This window comes from Callorhinus ursinus, unplaced genomic scaffold (genome assembly GCF_003265705.2).
Source record: "Callorhinus ursinus isolate GAN/ISIS: 27379988/994484 unplaced genomic scaffold, GSC_fseal_2.0 scaffold3, whole genome shotgun sequence".
NCBI lineage: Eukaryota > Metazoa > Chordata > Mammalia > Carnivora > Otariidae > Callorhinus > Callorhinus ursinus.
In genome coordinates, this window is record NW_027397065.1 from 7,941,741 (window position 1) to 7,966,304 (window position 24,564).

Below are 24,564 nucleotides of genomic sequence, written 5' to 3' on the forward strand. Positions count from 1 at the left end.
TATTTCTACCACTGTAGGTTACAGACCTATTCTCCCAAGCTGCTTTCAGGATTTTCTCTTTGTCTCTGAAACTTGTTAGTTTTATTATTAGATGCCCAGGAAATGACATATTTTTATTGATTTTGAGGGGGGTTCTCTGTCCCTCCTGGATTTTGATGCCTGTTTCCTTCCCCAAATTAGGAAAGTTCTCTGCTATACTTAGTTCCAATATACCTTCTGCCCTCTCTCTCTTTCTTCTTCTGGGATCCCAATTATTCTAATATTGTTTCATCTTATGGTATCACTTATCTCTCAAATTCTCCCTTCATGATCCAGTAGTTGTTTATCTCTCTTTTTCTCAGCTTTTTTATTCTCCATCATTTGGTCTATATCACTAATTCCCTCTTCTGCCTCGTTTATCCTAGCAGTTAGAGCCTCCATTTTTGATTGCAGCTCATTAACAGCCTTTTTGATTTCAACTTGGTTAGATTTTAGTTCTTTTATTTCTCCAGAAAGGGATTCTCTACTATCTTCTATGCTTTTTTCAAGCCCAGCTTGTATCTTTATAATCGTCATTCTGAACTCTAGGTCTGACATCTTACTAACGTCTATATTGATTAGGTCCCTGGCAGTTGGTACTGCCTCTTGTTCTTTTTTTTGAGGTGAGTTTTTCTGCCTTGTCATTTTGTCCAGAGAAGAACAGATGAATGAGAGAACAAAACACTAAAAGAGTAACAATGACTCCAGAAAAATATACACTAAACAAATCAGAAGAGATCCAAAACTAGGGGGAAAAGAAAGAAAAAAAAAAAAAAGAATATGATCAGGCTGGTGAGTAGAACAGAGCCACACACTAGATTTTGGGTGTATTTTGGTCTGTTAGAAGAAACTGCCTCCCAAAATTTTAAAGAAAGAAAACTTATATATGTACAAAAAATAAGGGTAAATACAATGAAGGGATGGAATATGACTGTAAAGATGAAAATTAAAAAAGATTTTAAAAAAGGAATTGATAAGAAGTTGGTTGAAAAAAGAAAGAATAAAATTAAAAAAAAAAAAAGGTGAGAATGTGATCAGGCAGGAAATTAGAAGAAAGTTATACACTAGATTTAGGGTATATTTTGGTCTGTTAGAAGAAACTACCCCAAAATTTTAAAGAAAGAAAAACTTACATATATGCAAAAAATAAGGTTAAATACAGTGAAAGGATAGAATATGACTGTAAAAATTAAAATTAAAAATATTTTTAAAAAGGAATTGATAAGGTAAGATGTTGGTTGAAAAAGGAAAGAAGAAAAATTTAAAAAAAAAGAAAAAGATAAAATAAAGAAATTTTTAAAAAATTAACTTTGAAAGACTAAAGAATCATGGGGAAAAAGCCATGAATTCTGTGTGCTATATTCCACTAGCGCTGGAGTTTTGCCGTTCTCTTTGATTGATAAACTTGATCTTGGCTGGCTGTTCGTGCTGATCTTCTGGGGGAGGGGCCTGTTGCCGTGGTTCTCAAATGTCTTTGCCGGAGGCAGAATTGCCCCGCCCTTGCTGGGTCTGGGCTAAGTAATCTGCTCGGGTTTGCTCTCAGGAGCTTTTGTTCCCTGCAAGCTTTCCGTACAGCTTTGGAGGACGAGAGTGAAAATGGTGACCTCTCAATCTCCGCCCCCGAGGAGCCAAGATCTCGGCCCCGTTCCTCAGTGCACCCCCGGAGAAAAGCAGTCAATCACTCCCGTCTCCCCGGTCTCCAGCCGCACTCCATGCTCACCTGGCCCGTGACCGAGCTTTTCTACCTCTGGCACCCGACCCCGTTTGGAGTCTTCAAACCCAGCAGATCCCTGCAGTGCGCTCCTGCACCACTACTCCTAGGGGAGGAAGGGGAGTCTCCCCGGATCTGCCGCTTGTTGGGCCCTGATGGAGGAACAGTGGCCTGACTGTGCCCCGGATCACGGTTTATGGCAACCCCGAGCTGAGAGCCCGCTCCTCGGCTCCGTCTCAGCAGCCGGCTTCCCCACACTGATACCTGGGAGCTCTGCCGCACTCAGGCACCCCTGGTCTTTCTGTGACCAGGAGGGTCCTGAGACCCCACTGTCTCAGGGAGGGTTCCACCCCCCGCTTAGCCACTGCAGCGATGTCCCTCAGCAGAGCCGACTTCTAAAAGTTCCGATTTTGTGCTCCGCGGCTCTATCACTTGCCAGAAGCGGCCAACGGAGGCCCCCCTCCCCAACCGTCTATCCTCCCGAATATCACCTCAGATTCACTTCTCCGCACATCTTACCTTCCAGAAAGTGGTCGCTTTTCTGTTCATAGGATTGCTGCTATTCTTTTCTTTGATCTCCTTTTGAGTTTGTAGGTGTTCAGAATGGTTTGATCCCTATGTAGCTGAATTCCTGGGACCAGACAAAATTTAGGTCTCCTACTCCTCCACCATCTTGCTCCTCCAACAGTCGCGGAGGAAGCACTGATGCCTGAGGTCTCGGAGATCTGAGGAACTCAAGCATTCCAGGAACTGAAGTTTTCTATAGTATAATATTTTAGCATTAGATTGTAGTAGGCAAGCCTCCTTCTCATGACAAAATGTCAATTCTGAAAGGGCAGGACTGCTTATCTCTACATTGTGCCCAGCACATAGTAAACGTTCAACAAATATTAGTTGGATAAATGTACGAATGACTAAATATATAACTTGCTTGGTAAAGAGTAAAGTGAAGTCTTATCTTTTTATCTTTTCCATCACTTGAATTCTTTCAAAGTGACTTCAGCTAAGAACATCTGTTTGTAATGGTATCCATGGAGATGAGATGCTTGCAGTATATAAAAGTTTAGATTAATTTGACTAAGCCTAGGGACGCCTGGGTGACTCAGTCGTTAAGTGTCTGCCTTCAGCTCAGGTCATGATCCCACGGTCCTGGAATCGAGTTCCACATCGGGCTCCTTTCTCAGCGGGAAGCCTGCTTTTCCCTCTGCCTGCCAGTCCCCCTGCTTGTGCTCGCTTGCTCTCTTTCTCTCTCTCTCTCTCTGACAAGTGAATAAATAAAATCTTTTAAAAAAATAAAATAAAATGACTAAGCCTAACTTCACAACATATGCTCATTTAGGTGGTCTGTGGAGTTGTCCAACACAAACTGATAATCCATCAATTATCAATCATCAACAACATGCCCTCCTAGTGATATGGTTCTTATTAGGGGCTATTTGAATACCAAAAGAGGATTTGAGGAACCTGGGAAATGCCAACATTTGCTTGACATTTGTTCTTATCATTCTTTTCTAAAACATGTATTATTAGACTATAGTAACTCCAATTGACTATAGGAGTATATAAAAACTAACAGGTAGTGAGTGATATGAAGCCCTCAAAGTAAGACAACTTGCTGAGTTCATAACACTAATTCTGCAGCATTTTTATTTAGCTAAATGAAAAAAAAAAGTCATAATCAAATAATCTTGGGTTACAAAGTTAATCAACTTTCACTCCTATGGGACATATCAGAGCTTCTGATATACTAATATGAAATGTGAATTTTGAAGAGGTGAATGTAGTGAGCAGTTCTCCTACATACAGCAAAGAACCTTTTGGAGGAGCAGTTTGTAAAACTAATAGTTTAGGGCGCCTGGGTGGCTCAGTTGGTTAAGCGACTGCCTTCGGCTCAGGTCATGATCCTGGAGTCCCGGTATCGAGTCCCACATCGGGCTCCCTGCTCAGCAGGGAGTCTGCTTCTCCCTCTGACCCTCCCCCCTCTCACGTGTTCTCTCTCTCTCATTCTCTCTCTCAAATAAATAAATAAAATCTTTAAAAAAAAATAAAAAATAAAAATAAAACTAATAGTTTAGAAAACATTGCCCTAATGTAAATCTTTAACAATTTCTTTACTTCCTTGAATTTGGAATTTGAAATATATTGTTCGATTTATAAAATACCTCTTCTAGTGATATTTAAATCATTCAAATCACTATTTCATATACTTTCTATAAACTTTACTCAAAATCCATTCTCATCTTCATATGTTATTATATATTCATTGATATCATGATTGAATACTAAGTCATTTTTTTAAAATACAGCTTGGTTGTTAAAATGACGTTTTCTCTTTATATTATTAATTTAACTAAAAACCATATAGAAATATTTTAACAGCTATAACAGCTCAAAGGAACAATTTTATAAAATGGTTGTGATCATTAAATACTTTGAGGGTATACTACTAATTTAATTGTACTACTAATACACTAGGGCAATGATTTCCAACTGTACTGTGTTTCAACTTTTATCTGCAGCCTACACATTGTAGGTTGTCAGCCTCCTTCTGACAACCTTTTGCTCTCCTTTCCTGAGAGCAAATATTCTACCCCATCCAGAGATGAGTCATGGAACTAATGTGTAACTCAGTAACCCACTGCCATAGGCCACAATTAATTGGGCCAGATTTGGATACTACACTCAATTTGTCCAATCAGATTCTCTTTCCAGGAAGTTGTATTTAGGATTAAACCATTCTAATTTGTCTCTGCTGGTGGTAAAAACTGAGTTGATATAAATTTGGGAACTTTGGGGTGACTGGATGAAAAAAAAATCTATTTGCAGAGAAAACCAATAAAACATACACACCAAGGAAAGTGTGTATGATCTTAGATGCTTCATAATTATCTATTTTATTAAAGCATGCTACTTGTTTATAACAGATACTTTGCAGAGTTAACAAAGAAAAGTCCCTTCAGTTTGTGACAACTTACTTCAAATATAACAGTATGGTTACAAAGTAGTAGGTAAACTGTGAGTCACAGAATCATACTTAGAAACTTCTAGTTTAACATAAATAAAAATAAGTAAACAAAAATACTAAGCATTCTCCATTCTCCAAGGTCAAGATTTCAAAGATCCTTTACCCACATCTAAAGCAATGGTCCTATTTTTGTAGATGGCTTTTGTGGCTGAGCCACAAAAGAACTCACACACTGCTGTCTGACCCTCTATGGGCAGATTTGATTATAGGTAATGGGCCTTTTGTAAGGAAAAACTCACTTCTCTGTGTTTCTCCTTTACTCTCACACTGCTACCACACTTACAATACTTCTGACACCAGATGTGTGGAGTTTCTTTTTTTTTTTCCCTCACACTAAGCAGTTTTCTGTGACACCAGCTGGGTGTCCCACAATTCAATTCAATTCTGACACTAACTAGAATTAGTGCAGACCCCGCAGGTTAAGGGGTCAGTCCTCAATACTGCCCCCAATTTTAGATGCCAATTGTAAGTAGTAGGTTTCCAGGTTGCCCACAACTTCTAACTTAGCTACAAAGTAGAGGTTCCCATGACACCCCTCCTCAGATTCAATCATTTGCTAGAATAGCTCACAGAACTGACAGAAACATATAGGTTTACCAGTTTATAATATAATAAAGGATGTGATAAAAGGATACAGATGAACAGTCAGATAAAGAGATACATAGGATAAGATCTGGGAAGGTCCCAAGCACAGGAGATTCAGTCTCTATAAAGACATACCACCTTCCAGCATAACTGTGTTTGCCAATCCAGAATCTCCATGAACCCTGTCCTATGGGGGTTTTTATAGAGGCTTCATTACATAGGTATGATGGAATATTAACTGTTTCCAGCCTCTCTCCTACCTCTAGAGAATGAAGCGTGATGCTGAAAGTCTCAAACTTCTAATCATGACTTGGTCTTTTTGGTGTCCAGCCCCACCCAGGAGACCACCTACAGTCAACTCATTAGAACAAGACATTCCTATCACCCAGGAAATTCCAAGGAATTTAGGAGCTCTGTGTTGGACATTCCTATTACTCTGGAGATTACAAAGGTCTTAAGAGCTCTGTGTCAGAAACTGGGGTCAAAGATAAATATTAGGACAAAAAGATTCTCCTAGCACCCCTATTTACAAGTTGTTTCAAGAGCTCTATATCAGGCATGGGGGTGAGGGGTGGAGATCAATATATATTTTTTTTATTATTTTAGAGCCATGCCGGAACAACTCCCACCATCTTATGAACTGCTTGTGACTGATATGACCCACAGAGAAAGCTAAAGTTAAAACCTAGAGACATTCTTTGCCCCAGAAGGGGTGGATACTAAAAGTATAAATAAATGACTTGATGTCTGAGATTTCAACTCTTCCTGACTTAAATTATGATAACCATTTGGGTTAAAAAAAAATCAAATGATTCATTTGAAAGACAAACTATTCAGTGAGGAATTTGTGGATGGAAATCTGTGTTGTTAAGATATCTAAATATCATAATTTTTCTTTACCTTTTTTATTAGTTCAATGGGGCTGGACTGTGATGTGGTAATAAACAACTTCTAAAATGTAGTAACTTAACACACCCTTTAATTCTTTCCACACTAAATATCAAAGGAGAAACACAGGAGATTTCAATCCTACACTAAGTCACTAAGAAACCCAGGCTGTAGAAGCTCCATCTTAACACAGAGCCTCATGATCATCATAGCAAGGGAACCCCATAGAGTACAGACAGGCTCTTACCATTCCCACCTCTGGTTGACACATAGCACTTCTGCTCAGATTTCATTAGCCAAAACATGTGACAGAGTCCACCTAACTTCACAGGGGGTGAGATTTCAATCCTTCCATTGCCTGGGAGTAGAATGGAATACTTGTGAATACATTATGACATATTTTGCGTTTGAGCACCTGACAATTTACATTTCTTAGTAAGAAGTAGGAAAACACCCAGGCTCCTTCTACAGTTTCTTCTGACTTAAAGCTCAATTCCAGCCCAAATATTTGTACTCATACCCAGCACCTCAAACCTTTCTGAGCTAGCTTCTTATGATACAGAAGAATCTACTACAGGATTCTGGCACAAGCAGTAGCAATCTTTCAAAAATCAGGGGAAGACAATGTGTATAAGCCAGGGAAATCATGAGGGTTTGCTTTTTACAAATATCTTCTATCCCCAAAGTTCATCAGTTTTGCATCTTTACACTAAAAGGCATTTAAAAACATTTATAATTGAAAAAGCAATGTATGCTCAGAAATTTCAAAAAGGGCAGAAAAAAAATCAAGACAATTAAAGTATTCCTTTTTACTAGATAGAAATATCCATTTCTTATTACAGAGAATTTCAAAACATATGCAAAAGTATTGAAGCATTTAATAATGATGCAATGGGAATTCATATACATCCATCTTTGTGCAAATCTGTAAGTATTTATGTGATTGGATTAATACAGATATATTAACAACCAAAAAGTGTAGAAATTTTTTAAAGTCCTTAATGCATATTGCTCACTTGTAAAGTCCATGAGGTCAGGAACTTTAACTTATTTGCCTCTGGGTCAGCAGAGCCAGAAAAGTGACTGGCACATAGTAGACATTCACTAAGAATGTGCCAAATGAATGAATGAATATATTGCCAAGGGGCTTTCCAAATAAACTGTACTTTCAAATATAATTATTCCCACAGAAAGTTAAGTCTATCACTTGTCGCCATCTTGGTCTGATTAATTATTTAGCGAATTTATTTCTTCCAAATACTTAGCAAAGGAATGGGTATATTTAATGAGAGTCATTTCCAGGTAAGCAGTACATGGGAGAAGGATACAAATTTACTTTTCCCTCCAATTCCCCCCCAAATTACCTTAGGATTCAACAATTTTTTGATAATCTTGCAGCAAGAAAAAAATATATACTCAATAGGTTGAAAGTATTTATATTTTTCTAAAGCCTGGGTAGGGAACAGGTGCTTATAGGTGAATATAAGTAATATAACTAAGTATGTGTGTGTGTGTGTGTGCACCTGCTAATGGCTACAATAACATCAATTACATTTTGTCTCAGATTAGAAATTGTTCATATTCCTCAAATTATTCCACATCCAAAATGCATATACTGTTTCCCACAAAATACTATGATCCCAGAACAGTCTTTGACAAATTCTTTAGCCTGCCTGCCTCACTTTTCTCTAATAATACAAATGAAGTATACTTGTAGTAGTTTGATATTGAGCTTCTATATCTCAGTTCCTAAATTGAGGCCTTTCACAGAGCTTTTAATAATATAGTCCCATGCTTCTAGAATTACAGGCAGAGTTAAAATCATTCCTCCTATGCCTTTCAACAATTTCAGTTCTCTCCTCTGTGTGCATGTAAATTCTATTAATGCTAATGGAGGCGATGCACGTGCATACGGCGTGGAATATATCTCTAAATCACACTGTAATCTTTAGCTACATAACTCTGGCACTTGTTCAAATGATACATGTGCCTCAAATACACTTTGTATGTCTGTTATTTCTTTTCTGAATATTAAAATTTACTCATGTATTTTGAGTAGCTATTACAAGATTTTGGCCAACAAATTTTCTTATTATTGTTATACATGTGTTGAGTTTTAACTAGGTGCTAGATGGGACCATAAACATTCCTGATTTATTATAATGCAATTAGAATATAAATTCAGTTCCTGACCAGGTTATATTTGTTCTTAAAAATGAAAATTTTCTGTTGTTTTCCACCTGGTTAAACATATGTAGTAAAAAGAAAACATAATGCAAACAAAATAAATATAAGTAACCAGTTGCTTGTTTCTGTACTGAATCATGGTTATCTTTTCATAATAAAAAACATTTTAATGCATGCATTTTTTAAAAAAAAAAGCCAAATCATATTTGGTTTACTTACACTAAAAATATTTGATTCACCATATTAACTTCTTAAAGTGGCCAGCTAAATAATTTTACATCATTGTTATGTAATCCTAATTAATGTTCATGTAAATGTAGCATTAGCCCTTTCTCAAGAGGATCCTATACATCTCCATCTTCACATTTTTTTCTTTCATTTTCCACTTTCCCACAATGTTTCCCCACAAGGTAAAAAAAGGAAGATAATCCTGAAAAATGTAAAATATAGCAAAGCCTAAATTCATAACTTTGAGGTGAGGAAAAATGATAATTCTTCGCCATAACTGATCTCTTATTCTGGAGCCATTTTCCTTTGGACAGGAGCAACTTGCCACTTAAATGTAATTCCGTCTATCTGCATCTTGAGCTGTGAATATTCAGTCCAGGAAAAGTTCAAAGTCCCTGTCAGGATTGTTTTTCATCTTCCTTCAGTCCCCTTCCTTCCCCTTTGACCTTCCTGAGAAGAGTAAAAGCAGAGTGAAGCTCTCATTTTCTCAGGCTGCAGCTTAAGGGAACTCCTTGTAGCTGCAGGTTTTGTCAATTCTTTTGGATGTAGTCTGGAAAGACCTTGGCTTCAGCCAAAGTCTCTAGGCATAAAATCCCTTTTTTTTAAAGATTTTATTTATTTGACAGAGAAAGACAGCGAGAGAGAGAAGACAAGCAGGAGGAGTGGGAGAGGGAGAAGCAGGCTTCCCACTGAGTAGGGAGCCTGATGCAGGGCTTGATCCCAGGATCCTGGGATCATAACCTGAGCAGAAGGCAGACGCTTAACGACTGAGCCACCCAGGTGCCCCTAAAATCCACCTTCTGCAAAAACTTCAGATTATATGGAGCTCATACACAATATCAGACCCTTCACCTAGCCTCATTTTTCAGCCATCTAATCTCTTACACAGTGACCCATTGGCTGTGGTTTCATCCCAGTTTCAGGATTCCCTAAAAAACTAAGAATTTCCTAGGCTGTCTTGAGAAGCCAGAACTAAGGGTCTCTTCACCAGGACTCTGGGTGTTTCTATCACCCTTAATTTCTGCCCATAATACCCTTCCCTAAATTTAAACTTCAAGGTAGGGAGCCAGAACATTCATCTCTGATCTACCACCTTCCTTTCTCTCTCTCCCCTTCCCAGTGAAATAATTTTCTACTTCCCCTTCCTATCACACCAGAACTGTTGCTAAAACATACATATCTTCTTCCTATTTTATGACATTTGCCCTTCTCCTCTCTTATTCCTTGCTAAAATAATCCTGACTTTATTCAAGTATGGGTCAGAGGTATGTTTCAGGGGAGCCTAAGCCTCTCTCCATCTTCAGAGTATTATTTGGATTAAGGGAACCCTGGTAATTCCATTACTCTGGCTACTTAGTTTAGGAATGACATGCTATGCAATTGTGGTCATTGAGATGTAGAGAACTGTCCTGGGGGCTTCTGGCAAAAGGTTCCTTTCTTAAAGAGGGATATGAATATGGATGTCTTCTCCTATGCAGCCTTTGGATAATGTTTCTGAGGACATGAGGTCTGGAACTGTTGCTGTCAGTTATCTTATACCTACGAAGAGAGTAGCCAGAATGCTACAAGTTGCAGCCCAGAATAAGAATAAGAAACCCTGGTCTTTAATAATGTCATTGAGCCATTGAACTAGACTCCCCACCTACTAACCAACCATCTCAAGATTTCTCTTTATGTGTGAGAATATTTCGTTATGGTCAAACATTTCTAATTGGCTTTCTATTACTGATTATATCTTCCCTGTCAGAAGGGCCACAGGGAGAGAAAACAGAGGCCAGATAAAGGAAACTATATGGAAATACAATATAAAAAATATTATCCCCATAACAAATATATAACATCTCTTATCAAGAGCTGTGAGAACTTCACAATCTCTCTGAAGGGGCTCAGTTACAAAAGAGTTATTGGTGAAGTCAGGTTCCTACCCAGGAGCAATGAGTCCTAATTAGCTACGTGGACAGTACTGAGGCTAGACTAAATTAGGCAGGCATTAATAAAGAGTGCCCAAAGTGCCATTAATCCCCATTTGATGGCATCTTTGATAGAACCCCAGATGTCCACAGTGCTTGAAAGAGAACTCCAGAGAGTTCTTAATCACTCAGATGAAAAAAGGCAAGAGGTAACTGAATTTTTCAGACACTGCCCTCCATTTTTTTGTTTGTACTTTTATCAAAGTTATAAATATACATAGTTTAAGGAGCTGATGAGTTCTACAAAGTTTTCACTTAAAAAAACAACAAAGCAATCTCTCTTCCCCACTGTCATATCCTGCTTCCCAGAGGCAAACACTCTCAGCTCTTTAAATTGAATCTTATGGTATTCAACCCAATCTTTCAATAATAGGACAATGTATTTGTTTGCTAATAGTGCTATAATGAAGTATCATAGCCTGGGTGGCTTAAGTAATACATTTATTTTCTCACAGTTCTAGAGGCTAGGAGACCCAAAATCAAAGTGTCAGCAGGTTTGGTTTCTCCTGAAGCATTTCTCCCTGGCTTGCAGATGTCTACCTTCTCTGTGTGCCATCTGTGAGAAGGAAATACTGTGTCCACGCATGGTCTTTTTTCTGTGCCCATGCATCTCTGTGTCTCTCTCTGTATGTCTTAATCTCTTCTCATAAAGACACCAGTCAGATTAGATTGGGGCCCACCCTAAGAATCTCATTTTAACATAATTATCTCTTTCAAGGCATGTGCGGGAAATCTTCACATACAGTCACACTGTAAGGTACTAGGAGGTTAGGGCTTCAACATATGAATTTGTGGGGGACACAGTTCAGTCCATAACAGATAACATAAATTGAAAATATTTATATAGTAGTTACTATATAACAGTATGGTAATGTTCTAAGCTCACATTTATATTATCCTCACAATAACCTTGTGTGATATGTATTATTATTATTATCTCCCTCTTACATATAAGCACTGATGCACAGAGAAGTAATTTGCCCAAGATCATACTACTGGAAAGTAACAGAAGCTACAATTCAAACCTAGGTAGTCTGGACTCAGTTTATGTTCTTAATACTAAAGTATGCTCCATGCTTACATTACTAGTTCTATCTATAGAAGATGAACATTTATTTCTCTTTCTAACTCCAGCAAACACGCACGCATGAGCATAGACACACATGTATACAACACACACTTCCCTCATCCTTCCAATATTATTTCATAAATTTTGGTTAGATCAATATTCAATGTCTACCTTTTATGATGTGTTTTTTTGGAGTCAAGTGATGAAGAACATTATTACTACTTTTTTTCTTGCATCAATTTTCATTTCACTGGAGTTAATAATGGTCTTGCTTTTACTTTTGCTTATTTAACCCCAAATTCTCTGAAAATTGTTAAATCTCTTCTCAATTTTTTATCCACATTAGGTATTTTAGTAATTTCATCTTCTTGAATAATTTCTGCCAGAACCCTTCTGACCTGCTTCAGTCTGAACTGGTCACTCTCAGAACTCAGCTAGCATCTTAGTATTGCTCTTAACCCACATCGTAAGAGATTCTGCTTTGCTTCTGTGTTGATGGCTCTTTCATGGACATCACATCTTTAAGTTTCCTATTATACTTCCTCCTCTTAGGCAACTATATCTTCCAGGAGTTTCCAGAAAAGACAAGCGGAGAGGTAAATATTTTGAGAACTTGTAGGTCTGCAAATGATTTTATTCTACCTCACACTTCATTAATAGTTTAGCTAGGTATAAAGTATTAGCTAGGAAGTAATTTTTCTTCACCGTTTGATCCTATTGATATATATATATATATATATATATATAGTCTTCAAGCTTCCAGCGTGTTGTTAAGAAGTCATTCTGAGGGGTGCCTGGGTGGCTCAGTCGTTAAGCGGCTGCCTTCAGCTCAGGTCATGACCCCAGGGTCCTGGGATCGAGTCCCGCATGGGGCTCCTTGCTCAGCAGGGAGCCTGCTTCTCCCTCTGCCTGCCACTCCCCCTGCTTGTGCTCTTGCTCACTCTCTCTCACCTATGCTCTCTCTAGCAAATAAATAGATAAAATCTTAAAAAAAAAAAGTCATTCTGATTCATAATACTTTTTATGTGTCCTATCTATTCTCTCTGGAAGCTTATAGAATCTTCTTTTTGCCCCTCAGTATTCTGAAGTTTCCCTGTGAGGTGCCCTAATATACATAATTGGGCCAAGCACTCAACCTGGAAACAAATTCTTAAGTTCTGAGAAATATTATTAGATTATTTTACTGGTGACTGCTTTCCCTATATCCTCCTCATGACACCCAGTTCTCTGTTCTGAAACTTCTTTTATGCAGATGCCAGATAATTAGATTGACCTTCAAAACATCTTTTTTCTCTTTGTCTTTTTTTTCTACTTTCAAAGATTTTCTCAACTTAATCTTCCAACTTAGGTATTCAGTTTTTTTCATGTCTGCCATCATATATTTTCTTTAATTCCCAGAAGCTCTTTTATGTTCTTTCAAGGTTTCTTCTATGGTGTCTTGCATTTTTTATCTCATGGATTTAGTATCTTATCTACCCAAAGTTATTAATCTTTTTCTTCTCACTTTTTTCTATTTATTTGATTTGGATTCTGCTGTGGGCAGGGTTTCCTGAGACTAAGATTTAGGGGCAGATGGTTAATTGGGGAGTGCCTTCAAGAGCAATACCTTTAAGCAACTAAGAAACTGAATTGTGATGCACTTGCAACAGCCAATCCCATAGGGAGCTCTGGAGATGGGATGGCCCTTTAGAGGTGCTCCTAAAAGATGCAAAGGAAACATATCTTTGTGCCCACAACTCAAACTCCATATCTCAACCAGACTGGATGTAGTCTGCTCTAGGGAAAAGATGTAAGCCTGGGGTAAAGTGACACTATACAGCCACTCAGCTCTGAGCCCTCAAGTCAATATTAACAGCAGCTGGAGGAAAGAATGCCTCAGTTCTTGAAGGGCAGAGCTGAGCAATGCAACACAGCATCCACTATAGTCTTTATCTTTCATTGTTAAAACTCTCCTCAGTTCCTTAGTAACCTTGGTTTTTCATATTTAAAAGTGGAGGCACTAAAAAGTTGTTTAAAAGCTCTTAGTTCATGCTAGCACTTGTCAACTGTGAGATCTAGTGTAGGGTGTTTTGGCTGGTCATTTCATTGGGTTCCCCAGATATCTTTTCTCCTGACTGGTCAGATTTCATAATGAAGCATTTTCAGCCTAGACGGGATTGTTAATCTGGGCACCAAGTGGGAAAAGAGAGACAAGAGAGAGGGTCTTGGTATTCAGCATGCAAATGCTCAATTAATCACTTTGTTTTCAGCAAGTTACTGCCCCCTCCGCCCCTTCCCAGTACATCTCAATACAGAGAGTTTTGTGGGGTGTTTTGTTTAGTTTTTTGTTGTGTTGCTCCCCCCATTCCAGAGGCTAAACCTGAATACTGGGGAAGAGAATTTGCCTGGCTGTGCAACTGGGGATTTAACTGCATCTTAAAGAGACTGCCAACCAATCCTCCTATTTTTAGCCCCACCTTCAATCTCATTTCCAGAGATACCTGGTAAAACCAATTCCTGAACATTTTGGAGAAACTGCAATGTGAAAGCTTTTCAGCTTTTCCCACTGTCAGCAAAGAATTTGGCTTTGTAGGTCTGCTGAGTCAGTACCACTCATTCACCTGCTTTCCAGCTTCCCCAAATTTGCTATTTCTTCCTCTTCCATTCTCTGTCCTTGCAAGTGTTATGCCTTTTTAAAAAAAAAAAATATTTGTCATTTTAGGGAACAAAAGTGTGTCTACTTAATCTCTGGCTTAGATATTCTCTTTGTAACATATATTTTTTTAATTTTTTAAAATATTTTATTTATTTATTTGAGAGAGAGAGAGCACATGCAGGGGGAGTGGCAGAGGGAGAGGGAGAAGCAGACTCCCCGCTGAGCAGGGAGCCCTATGTGGGGCTTGATCCCAGGACCCTGGGATCATGACCCGAGCCAAAGGCAGTCACTTAACTGACTGAGCTACCCAGGCACCCTGTCACATATATTTTAAAAATAGGTAAAATATTCTCATGGTTCTAAAGAAAATGTGTCTCTTCTACCTGTTCCTCAGCTATCCAGTTGCCTCTATTGCCTTCAATCCCAAGCAGGTAAACACTTTTATTAATCCTTTGTATATTCTTCAAGAGTTTATGTATGTGCAAGGAAAAATGAATATATTCTTATTCTTCCTCTTTTACACAAAAGGTAACTTAAGACTATTCTGTACTTCGCAGTTGTCATTTAATGTTGCTTGAAGCCCTCTGCATATCAGTATAGAGCTTTCTCATTCTTTTTAACAGCTGTATAGTATTCTATTTAGTCAACCTCCTATAAGGGACATTTGCTTCCAATTTTTGCTATAATAAACCTATAAATAATCTTAAACATAATTTTGTGTGTGTACAAGTATATCCATAGGCTAAAGTTCAAAGAACATGTCGCTGAACCAAGTGCTATCTAGCATTTATAGTGCTGATAAATGTTATCAATTGCCCTCTGTGGTGGTTCTACCAATTTTTAATCCCAACTGTGGGGAAATGTCTGGTTTATTTACTAACCCCAAATCCCAGCATTTAACAGAGTTTATTACAAAAATAACTGAACAGATGAAATTGTATTTCAGTGCACTTTACCATGCATTTCTCTTAGTACAAGTAAAACTTTTCATATGTCTAGGACATACTTTCATTTCATTTTGCTTAAGCTACATTCCATTCTTCATAATGTAGAGTTAAAACTTTTCTTTGGGAAGAAAAATGATGTGTTTGTGTGTGTGTGTTTAAGCAGAAATTCAAAGGCATCATTACAACATTATGGAGCCAAGTGTAGTATTACAGTACTACAAAAAAAATCTCTTACTATATCTAAAATACCATGTGTTGATATTTACTAAGGACAATGGAAATTATCCGAAGGGCTATCTAGAGCAAGGTATTTCTCTTACCGAAAAACATGTCTGGTTAGAAGGTACACTAACTCAATCAAATTATGAGTTCACTAGTTTACGTTGGAGAAATATACTTGGAACAATGGTTAGTCCATTATCTGGGATTGTTAAAATCAGCTATGGTATTGTGGGAAGAATACTGGAGCTGAGAATCAGAAGGCAGAGGATAAGACATTACTCAAGTAATGTAATCACTCTTGGCCTCAATTTCCTGATCTAAAAAATGGGTATAGTATTATCTGCCCCACAGAATTTGTAAACTCTACTCATCCCTGAAAATCGTATTGTAAATTACTTCTAATCAATAAAATAAAAAAGGTAGTAATGTAAGTCAGGTAAAAATTCCCAGAATATAGAAATGGAATTAACTTTTTCTTTAAAGATTTTATTTATTTATTTATTTGACAGAGATAGAGAGAGAGAGCACAAGTAGGCAGAGAGGCAGGCAGAGGGAGAGGGAGAAGCAGGCTCTCCGCTGAGCAGGGAGCCCGATGCAGGACTCGATCCCAGCACCCTGGGATCATGACCTAGGCTGAAGGCAGCCGCTTAACCAACTGAGCCACCCAGGTGCCCAGAAATGGAACTACTTAAACCATAAAAAATCTTAAGGGGTATTAAGAAATACTGGTATGAATAAATAGGATAGTAACTGATGCTAAGAAAACATGTATAATCTGAAAGCACAAAATATAATGTCCTCATTCTTAGAAGTGAAGCAAAAATACGGATTTCCCGATTTTGTGACTATAAAACTAACCAATTTTGTGATTATGAATCTTATAGTATTCATATACTATATAAATGAAAACATTTCATAAAAACTGTAAGTCCTTAAGTCCAAGACAAAAGCCAGTGGAGTAGAGAATAAAATAAACTGAATTGGCAAAATTTAGAAATGTGTTTTGTGAAAAAGATTTTTTCTGCTTTTATGTAGGTTATCATATAGATATTTTAAATAAATTATTCCCAAAGACTGAGTTTATATTTTCATTTTATAGTCTACTAAAAAAGGTTAACAAAAAAAACCCATGTCTTATATGTTTTTATATTTTAATTTTTATATATAATGTAAAAAAAGTAGAACATGTGAAATACCATTATGTAAAATAGCATTTTTTCAAATGTATGTATACTTCTAAAAAAATAAAAATTATTTTCATGTAACTGGCATGTGAAATGTATGTTCTTCCTCAGATTTAATTTTTTAGTTGCGCAATAGGTCCCCCTGGTGGAGGTTGAAAATGTAGTTTGTCCTATTTCTCTCTCCAAATCACTATCATAATTTGAACAGATTAAGTACATTCTTCCTTGAAAAAAATGCATAGGGAAAGGTTTAAGAGAAGAATTGGCTGATTAAAGATGGAGGTTAGAGGGCCTCCGGTTTGACTGTTACCTGTTCTACATGTAAATGTTAATATATTCATAATTACCAGAATCAAAACCCCTCCCCTGAAAGAGAACACCCTCAAAACAAAGATTTAGTTAATAGATTAACAAAACTGAATATGCAACACAATAATGCTTTAAAAAATTAGATTCATAGAGGAGCGTGTGGGTGGCTCAGTTGGTTAAGCATATGACTCTTGGTTTCCGTTCAGGTCTTGACCTCAGGGTTGTGAAATTGAGCCCGGTGCAGGGGTCGCCCTCAGTGGGGAGTCTGCTTGGGATTCTCTCCCTCTCCCCGCCACTTGCACTCTCTTTCTAAAATGAATAAATCTTTAAAAAAAATTAGACTCATAGATTACACAAATCTAGTTAATGATTCCTCTTATTGGCCTATATGTATTAATGCATACAAGGCAAATGGGTCCTTAGGCTCTAAAGCACAATCAGACGCAGGAATGAAACAGGTCTTGAAACGACACTAGAACTAAAGTGTTCCCATTCAATTCCATCAGTAGATGCCACCCACAATCACCTTAGGACAGTATGGAACTCCGATTTCATTCTGTGCCTTTTTGAAAACTGAGGTCAAGTAGAGTCAGTACCAGGGCAAAAACTGAAATTTAGAGGATAATTTCTTTAGCTGTTCCCCACACCCTAAAGGTCCTGGAGACCCCAGAACATCCAAGATCAGATTGTAAATCTATAAATCACTTGAACACACAAACTGATAACTAATCAGTAGTCTTTGCCATCTGTGTCTCCCTGCCACTCAACATTCCGACTCTTGCCCAGTTCTCCCACAGCACCCCTACATTTCTGGCTTCCTTGAGGCCTAGGAACCACTAAGCAGTTATTGATGTAGTGTATTCCCCGATGCTTAATTCATTAGAATCCTAAGCCACGTTTTAAAATACAAGGTCACACATTATAGCAATTCTAGTTTCCTTTAATTTCGTGTTTCTAGGTATTCTTTAGAAAACAGAATATGGAGTATGTCATTAGGCAAGTAATGAGTATGTGAACTGACATTTCAGAAACTTCTACATCGATGCCATAAGTCATATTCTCAGTCAAGCTCTTTTACCTTTCAGCCCTCACTCATCTTTAACCTCAGTCCGGATTCCTGAGACAAGTTTCTTGATTACGTAGGAACAGTTTAACTAGATTAACAACACCAAGGCATAGCAAGGGACTAGCATTTCCCCTTCCTTATGGTGGGGGGTTGGGAGGGGCTGAAGAATGAGGAGGGGCTGCCATAGGTTTTGACCCCCACTTCAAGGAGAGATACTTCTCAGTTAACGCAGCACTTCTCTAATCCCAGGGAGACAAGGGAAGAAGGGGAGAGCAAAAGTGGTAAAGACAGCAATTTGTGATGGAAATATAAGTCTTGTCCAAGGTCTCTATGTATTAGCCAGTTAATTTCAGGGTTCAAATTAACCCCAAATAACTGAAATTGACTCTAATTTGTCTCTTCTTCCTTCCATCTGGTTTGTGATCTACAGTTTCTAACTTAATAATCTTATTGTATTTGTCTAAGGAAGTTTGCTAGAGATCCTTCTTTGGAAAAAGATGAGATACAAATTTTGAATAATATAAACAAAGAACTCTTCAGAAAAGATTTGCCTTTTCTGTCTCTTTTTCACATAAATTAGCTTCTTAGAAGTGAAGACCCTAATAGTTGATAAAAATCAAGATTAGTTTTAAGATAATTTAAAAAAAAATCTTTTGACTGTAATAACTTAGTAGAAATAGAAATGGTTTTTAAGCTTATGTTGACCAAATAGAAATAGCTAAGTATTATTTTGACCCAATGTTAACAGTATATGACTTATCTAATTCTCCACTTTGAGATACCCCAGGTTCTCTAAGCATGTTATTTCCTTCAAACAGACTTGGCTTGCTTATCTGCTTATGAATACTCCAGAAACTAATGTGGGTTTAGAATTTACTCCCAAGCATATCCTAGCTACTTGGGTCTGGGTATACCCAAGAGTCCCTGAGAAGACTTGCAGATTACAGAATTTCCAGGGTAAGATTACAGAACTACAGATCACTTGGGCCAACAGACCAATAATTCCAACTATAAGACAAGCCTGATTATAACAATTTATATTTTAATTTTGCAATTCAAAAAACATTTTCACATGTATAATCTATTTTTTCCCAAAACCAAATAAATAGTATATTAAATTTTCTAATTTTTTTTTTTAAGATTTTATTTGACAGAGAGAGACAGAGAGAGGGAACAAAAACAGGGGGAGTGGGAGAAGCAGGCTTCCTGCTGAGCAGGGAGCCCGATGCAGGGGCTTGATCCCAGGACCCTGGGATCATGACCTGAGCCGAAGGCAGATGCTTAATGACTGAGCCACCCAGGTGCCCCTAAATTTTCTAATTTCTTTACATCTTTCCTAGTTTTTATCTTTTAATCTTTGTGATAGCAGTGAAACCAACCAATTTGGTTGTTTTCTTTGAAGTTTTCTTTCATAAAGAAAAATTTTAGAACCCAAATCTTGCTTTTTTTCCTTTGAGGGAGTTACTTTGTTTTTATTGCTAATGTTGAATAATGTCCCACCATCCCTTAGGACTTAGATTAACAAAAATTCTCTCTCAGCAAGACCGGTATAGAAAAGGCCCCCTGGAAAGTTTAGTTTGGGGCCAGCTATTTCAAATTTAATTGAACATTTTTATCTTAATGGAAAATGAAAAAGGTAAATGTAGATCTTACTTACAGTATGGCTAAGTCTACCTGCTTGGCAGGGACTTTAAATGCATGAACTTTCAAGACAAGCAAATGCATATTTTCTAATGAAAGATTGCTCCTCAGTAGACCAACCCCAAATCTTTAACCTGCTGTTAAATTTAAGTTGGTCCTCAATGATAGGAAATATGAATTGGAAATATTATCACGTAGCATTTAGCTGAGTATGTTGAGTGATTTTTACTCTAAAGAGCCATCCATCAGGGGTAGGCCTGCGTCAGTAAGTCGCCAGAATTTATGTTCTACAACAGTACACGTTTTCTAGCTGTCAGGCTTACATGGACCTTTTGGAAGACCTTGGGGATATACAGCCTATCGTAATGCCATACAGTGAAAATGATCGCTCTTTTCAGAGAACACAGTGGTGTGTTGGACAAATGTTACAAGCATATTAAAAGTAGAAATGTCGGACTCCAGGGATTCCATTAAGTATCCTTATTTCTTTCATTATAGAATAAAAACCCACTTGAAAATATTTTTAATTAAGTATAAAATGGAAGTAACCCTGCTGATCTTTGATTCTATAAAATGTCAGTAATCTTCCTAAAATTATCATATAATGAAAAAATATCTTACATATTCTCAGATTAGCACAAGACATCCAGGTTTCCAGAGTTCTGAATAAAAGGATAATTTGGATTTTTGTAGACAGATATTAATAATTCACTTAATATTTAGAGTACACCTCAGAGAGGTAACTCTAAAATAAATACATTATCTCAGATAAACCAAAGATCTTATTTCACTAGTTTAATATTTAGTTTCATATATATAAACTTAACTAGTTCTATATTTCAGTCTTGGAGGAAGCTTTCAATGAATGCTTTACATACAGGACGACAGATGACTGAACACAGAATTAGCAAATGTAAACAAATTACCCATTTCAACTGAGTATGGGCGAACCTAGGCTGCTTAATTATCCAGGATCTCTAAGACCTAACTAAACTGTCATCCAGATGACTGCCATATTTCATTCCAAGAATTCCTGCTTGCAACCCAAATCCTGAATTTCATCATTGTACTATTAAAATAACATTTACTGACACCTTCTCTAGTCAATACACTTCCACAAAGACCTAGAAGAGCTTTGCTTTATATCAGTTCCAGATCCATAAACCCTCCTCCTCTCCAGCTCAAAGACCCTCCCACACATCCTCTTACCACACTTCTAAACCCAAGCTTCCTTCCATTTCCTACTAAAAATTTAAGTTTTCTCTTCATTGAAGCAATCCCCACCCCTGCAAAAAAAAAAAAAAATTCTCCACAAGGGTAAATTGGAAAAAAATGTTTTCCTAAATTTTACTCCCAAAATAACAATCTTTTGAGTCTTCACTACTCAACATGTACTTTCTCAGTATTTGCTTGATATTGTATTTTCATTTAATATATTTCTTCCCCAAACATCTAGTTTTTTCAACATCCTGCCCCCATAACTATAGACTATCTAAGATTATTAGCTTCCAGAGGTCTGGCACCAAACACTAACTCACGTGGAATAACACATGAATGCCAGGCTAGATTAAGCATAAATGTTTAATCAATGCTTTTGCTGCTGAGCTTCTGAATTCCAGATTTTATCTTTTAAAGGTCTGATCCTTTACACCTTGAGATCATCTATAAAAATAGTCACTGTGAGGAAACAGTATAATGTAGTGGTTAGGAGTAGGCTCTGGAGTCAGAAAGCTTAGGATCAAATGCCAATTCCAATTCCTGTTAACTGGAACAAGTAACCTAAACCCTCTAAGCTTTTGGTTTTCTTGTGTGTAAAAAAAAAAAAAAAAAAAAAAAAAGCCAATCCAACAGTATCCACTCCAGGTTATTAAGATTAAAATTTATAATATATGTATATACCTATGTGTGCACCTGGAACACAGCAGCACTTAATGTTACTAAGTTTTTAAAAAGACATTTCCTTTATAAAACTTAGCTATACAGCATACAATATTTATGTGAAAAAAAATCTTTCTACTTCATCTAAGTGCAAAGGAAAAACAGGTAGAAATAATCTTTAAAATAACAATGTTTATCTATTCTGAGATCAGGTAACCGTATCTCCTACTTTGCCTAGGACAGTTCTGAACACCTGTTGTTCCAACATTAATAGTCTCCTCCAACCCCCTTAACTCTTCAATAACCTGTTCCAATGATATATGGCCAACTGTGCTGGTGATTAAGCTTTTTTCCCGTAACTCTTAACCACTAGTCTATACTCGACTGCGTAATATGGGGGTTAGAACTGTGTAAACTACATTTCTCCTTGTTAGCTGAATTTTTGTTAGGGTCCACTAATGGGAGGACTAGAAAAGTCAAACAAAGGCAGAAGAGGAATCTTGCTATTTCCTGCTTGCTTAATGTTCCAGTCAACTCCCCCAGGGCAAAAGTTCTTCATTCCACAGGCAGCACTTGGCTCCAGTCTCCAGCTTATCATTCTCCACCAATACTAGCTAGCAGGACCCTCTCCTCAAATGTCCCCAAGTCCCTGCTCTAAAGGACCTTTCTTCAAAGCTTTTAATTTCTGGTAACCTCTATCTTCTGTTCCCTCAGCTCTAGGTGTGGTACTTGCTTCCTATAGTTAACTGTCTCAGTGTTCCCTTTCTGAATTTTTTGTTCTCCAGTATCAGATTAACCTATTAAAACATCTAGTTGTACTCCTCCTCCTGTCTGAAGTCTGACACTGATATTACTCAGAGAGGGGTGGCAAAAGGATAGGAGTTAAAAAAAATGTTTTGGCCTTTATTTTATATAAGGTCTTTATGTATTACTTATTCAATTTAAATTAAAGTGGTTTAAAAAATTATTTTGCCTTCTTCACAATGGTATTCAGAACACTATAAATAGTCTTTGTCAAGAACACATCACTAGTAAATCCCCAAGAAAATTTACTTCCAGGGACTAGCATCAGAGAGATGGCTTATGAAGTTGAGGCCATTTGCCACTCAATTGGATAATCTATTTATGATGTTTGCTAATGTAAGGCCATTAACATGGGCACATCAGCTCAATTTAAAAGTCTTCCATAATAGGCACATAGGTTCTTTAGAGAGTAGGCTTTGTTGACTTGTAACAAAGGAAAAGATGTTGGCTGACAAATCCCAAACTATCAAAACTTACCAGGACACCAGGACACCAGAACAGCAATAAACTAGGCAATTTTAGCAAAAAATATTTTTCTTATATCATGAAATGCCATTGCATGAAGAGTGACTCTAATGATAAATAAGACTGATACCCACTTCGACTTCCTTCTGTTAAAGCACATTCGTTCTTTTCTTAATGCCACCTCTACTAGCTATTTTATTGACTTTTCAACTCTACAGATACTGATTAACACTGAAAAAAATTATTCATACCCTTCTGCAGGCAAAAGCTTCCATAAATATGAAGAAATGAGTTGAGCACTCTTCCCTCAGCCCACAGTAGAAGAGAAGAAACAAAATTGCTGGTATCCCAAAGAGTAAGTATTTACATTAAGAATAAAAAGAAGTTACCACTGTTAAGTGACAAAAGTAGCTTGGATTATTTATTCCAATAAAGTGGCAGAAGACGAGGAAGCCTAGATTTACTTTTATCTGTTTTATTCTTCACTTTATTCTTTAATTTCCTGGAAATCAACATATTTTGTGATGAAGACATAGAAGGCAATTCATCAGTAAGGGTGAAAAAATTTTTTTAATTTCAAAGAATATTTGTTGCCCTGGATATTACTACTACTGTGAGCACTGATTTTATATTCAAAATTAAATTTTAGATTAACATAATAAAATTTTAAAAAATTAAATTTTAGTATGATGAGCAATTAACTTACTTTTACTTTCTACTTTCTTTCTACTTTCAAAAACATTTTTGAAATGTCACCACTGTTATATTATTCCCTACTGATTTGTTCGTTATATTGCTAGTAACTATTTATGTGATACTCTAGAAGCTCACAACACTTCAAGTGCCTCAAATTATTACTGTACTTTAAATTTAAAACAAGAAATCTAAAGAAAGATCACTGAAATAGACAACTTTCTTCCAGAGAGCCCATACCACCAGGAACCAGATTATTGGTGAAGGATCAGCATAGGTACCAATTCTCTATAATCTATCTCACAAAACCACTGGTCTCCCCACTAACATACATTGCTATAAGGCAGAAGAGCCCACCAAATACCTGGAAAGTCGGTCTCTACTGTTTCCTAGCGAATCACAGAATGTTCCTTTATATAGGTAAAACAATCTTAAATGATTTCTGTGGCTTAGTTTTCTATTTTCATCATTGTGACGTTTAATTGAGTGGCAATTATCATAACAGATCAAAATCCCAAAATTTAAATCTTTAACTTTGTCAAGAAATCAGATGATTCAAACTGTACTCAATTAGTTTAAGAGGGAAATATCCAAATTTAACTGTCATAACTTACGTTAAGACACCAAAAATGCTATAGAACATAATACATGAGGATAAATGGGTCTATATGCACAACACTTTTTCCTTCCAAACTGAAAGACATGACTCCTAAAAAAGGAATTATGCCTGTATTGAGTCATCATCTTGTACTGAAACATAAAATGTCAAACTTGTAAGGGAAAAATGTGCTATTCTATTGCTATTTGTATTTCAATTTTTGTTTCTGAAACTAGTAGTATAAAAAGAAAAGATTTAAGAAAAATACCATTGAGTGTTTACAGATATTTGGAATTATAAAACAGAAAATTTACCATATTTTAAAATACTACTAAAATAAACATTTTATTAATGACATGTGCATATCTATAACATGTTCATCAAAACAAAAGTGACTACTGATGCCAAATAAAAAACTTTCAGAGAATGTGTACCACATGA

At 36.9% G+C, this 24,564-nt stretch overlaps 1 long non-coding RNA gene across 1 annotated transcript in view; it reads right to left on the reverse strand.

Moving 5' to 3' along the window:
* The window catches only part of LOC141371347 (uncharacterized), a 95,645-nt gene extending 89,060 nt beyond the window's left edge, over window positions 1-6,585 (reverse strand). The window contains exon 1 of the long non-coding RNA XR_012376244.1: window positions 6,475-6,585. This is a non-coding gene — a long non-coding RNA (uncharacterized lncRNA). The remainder of the gene's footprint in view (window positions 1-6,474) is intronic.
* Between the last annotated feature and the right edge of the window lie 17,979 nt (window positions 6,586-24,564).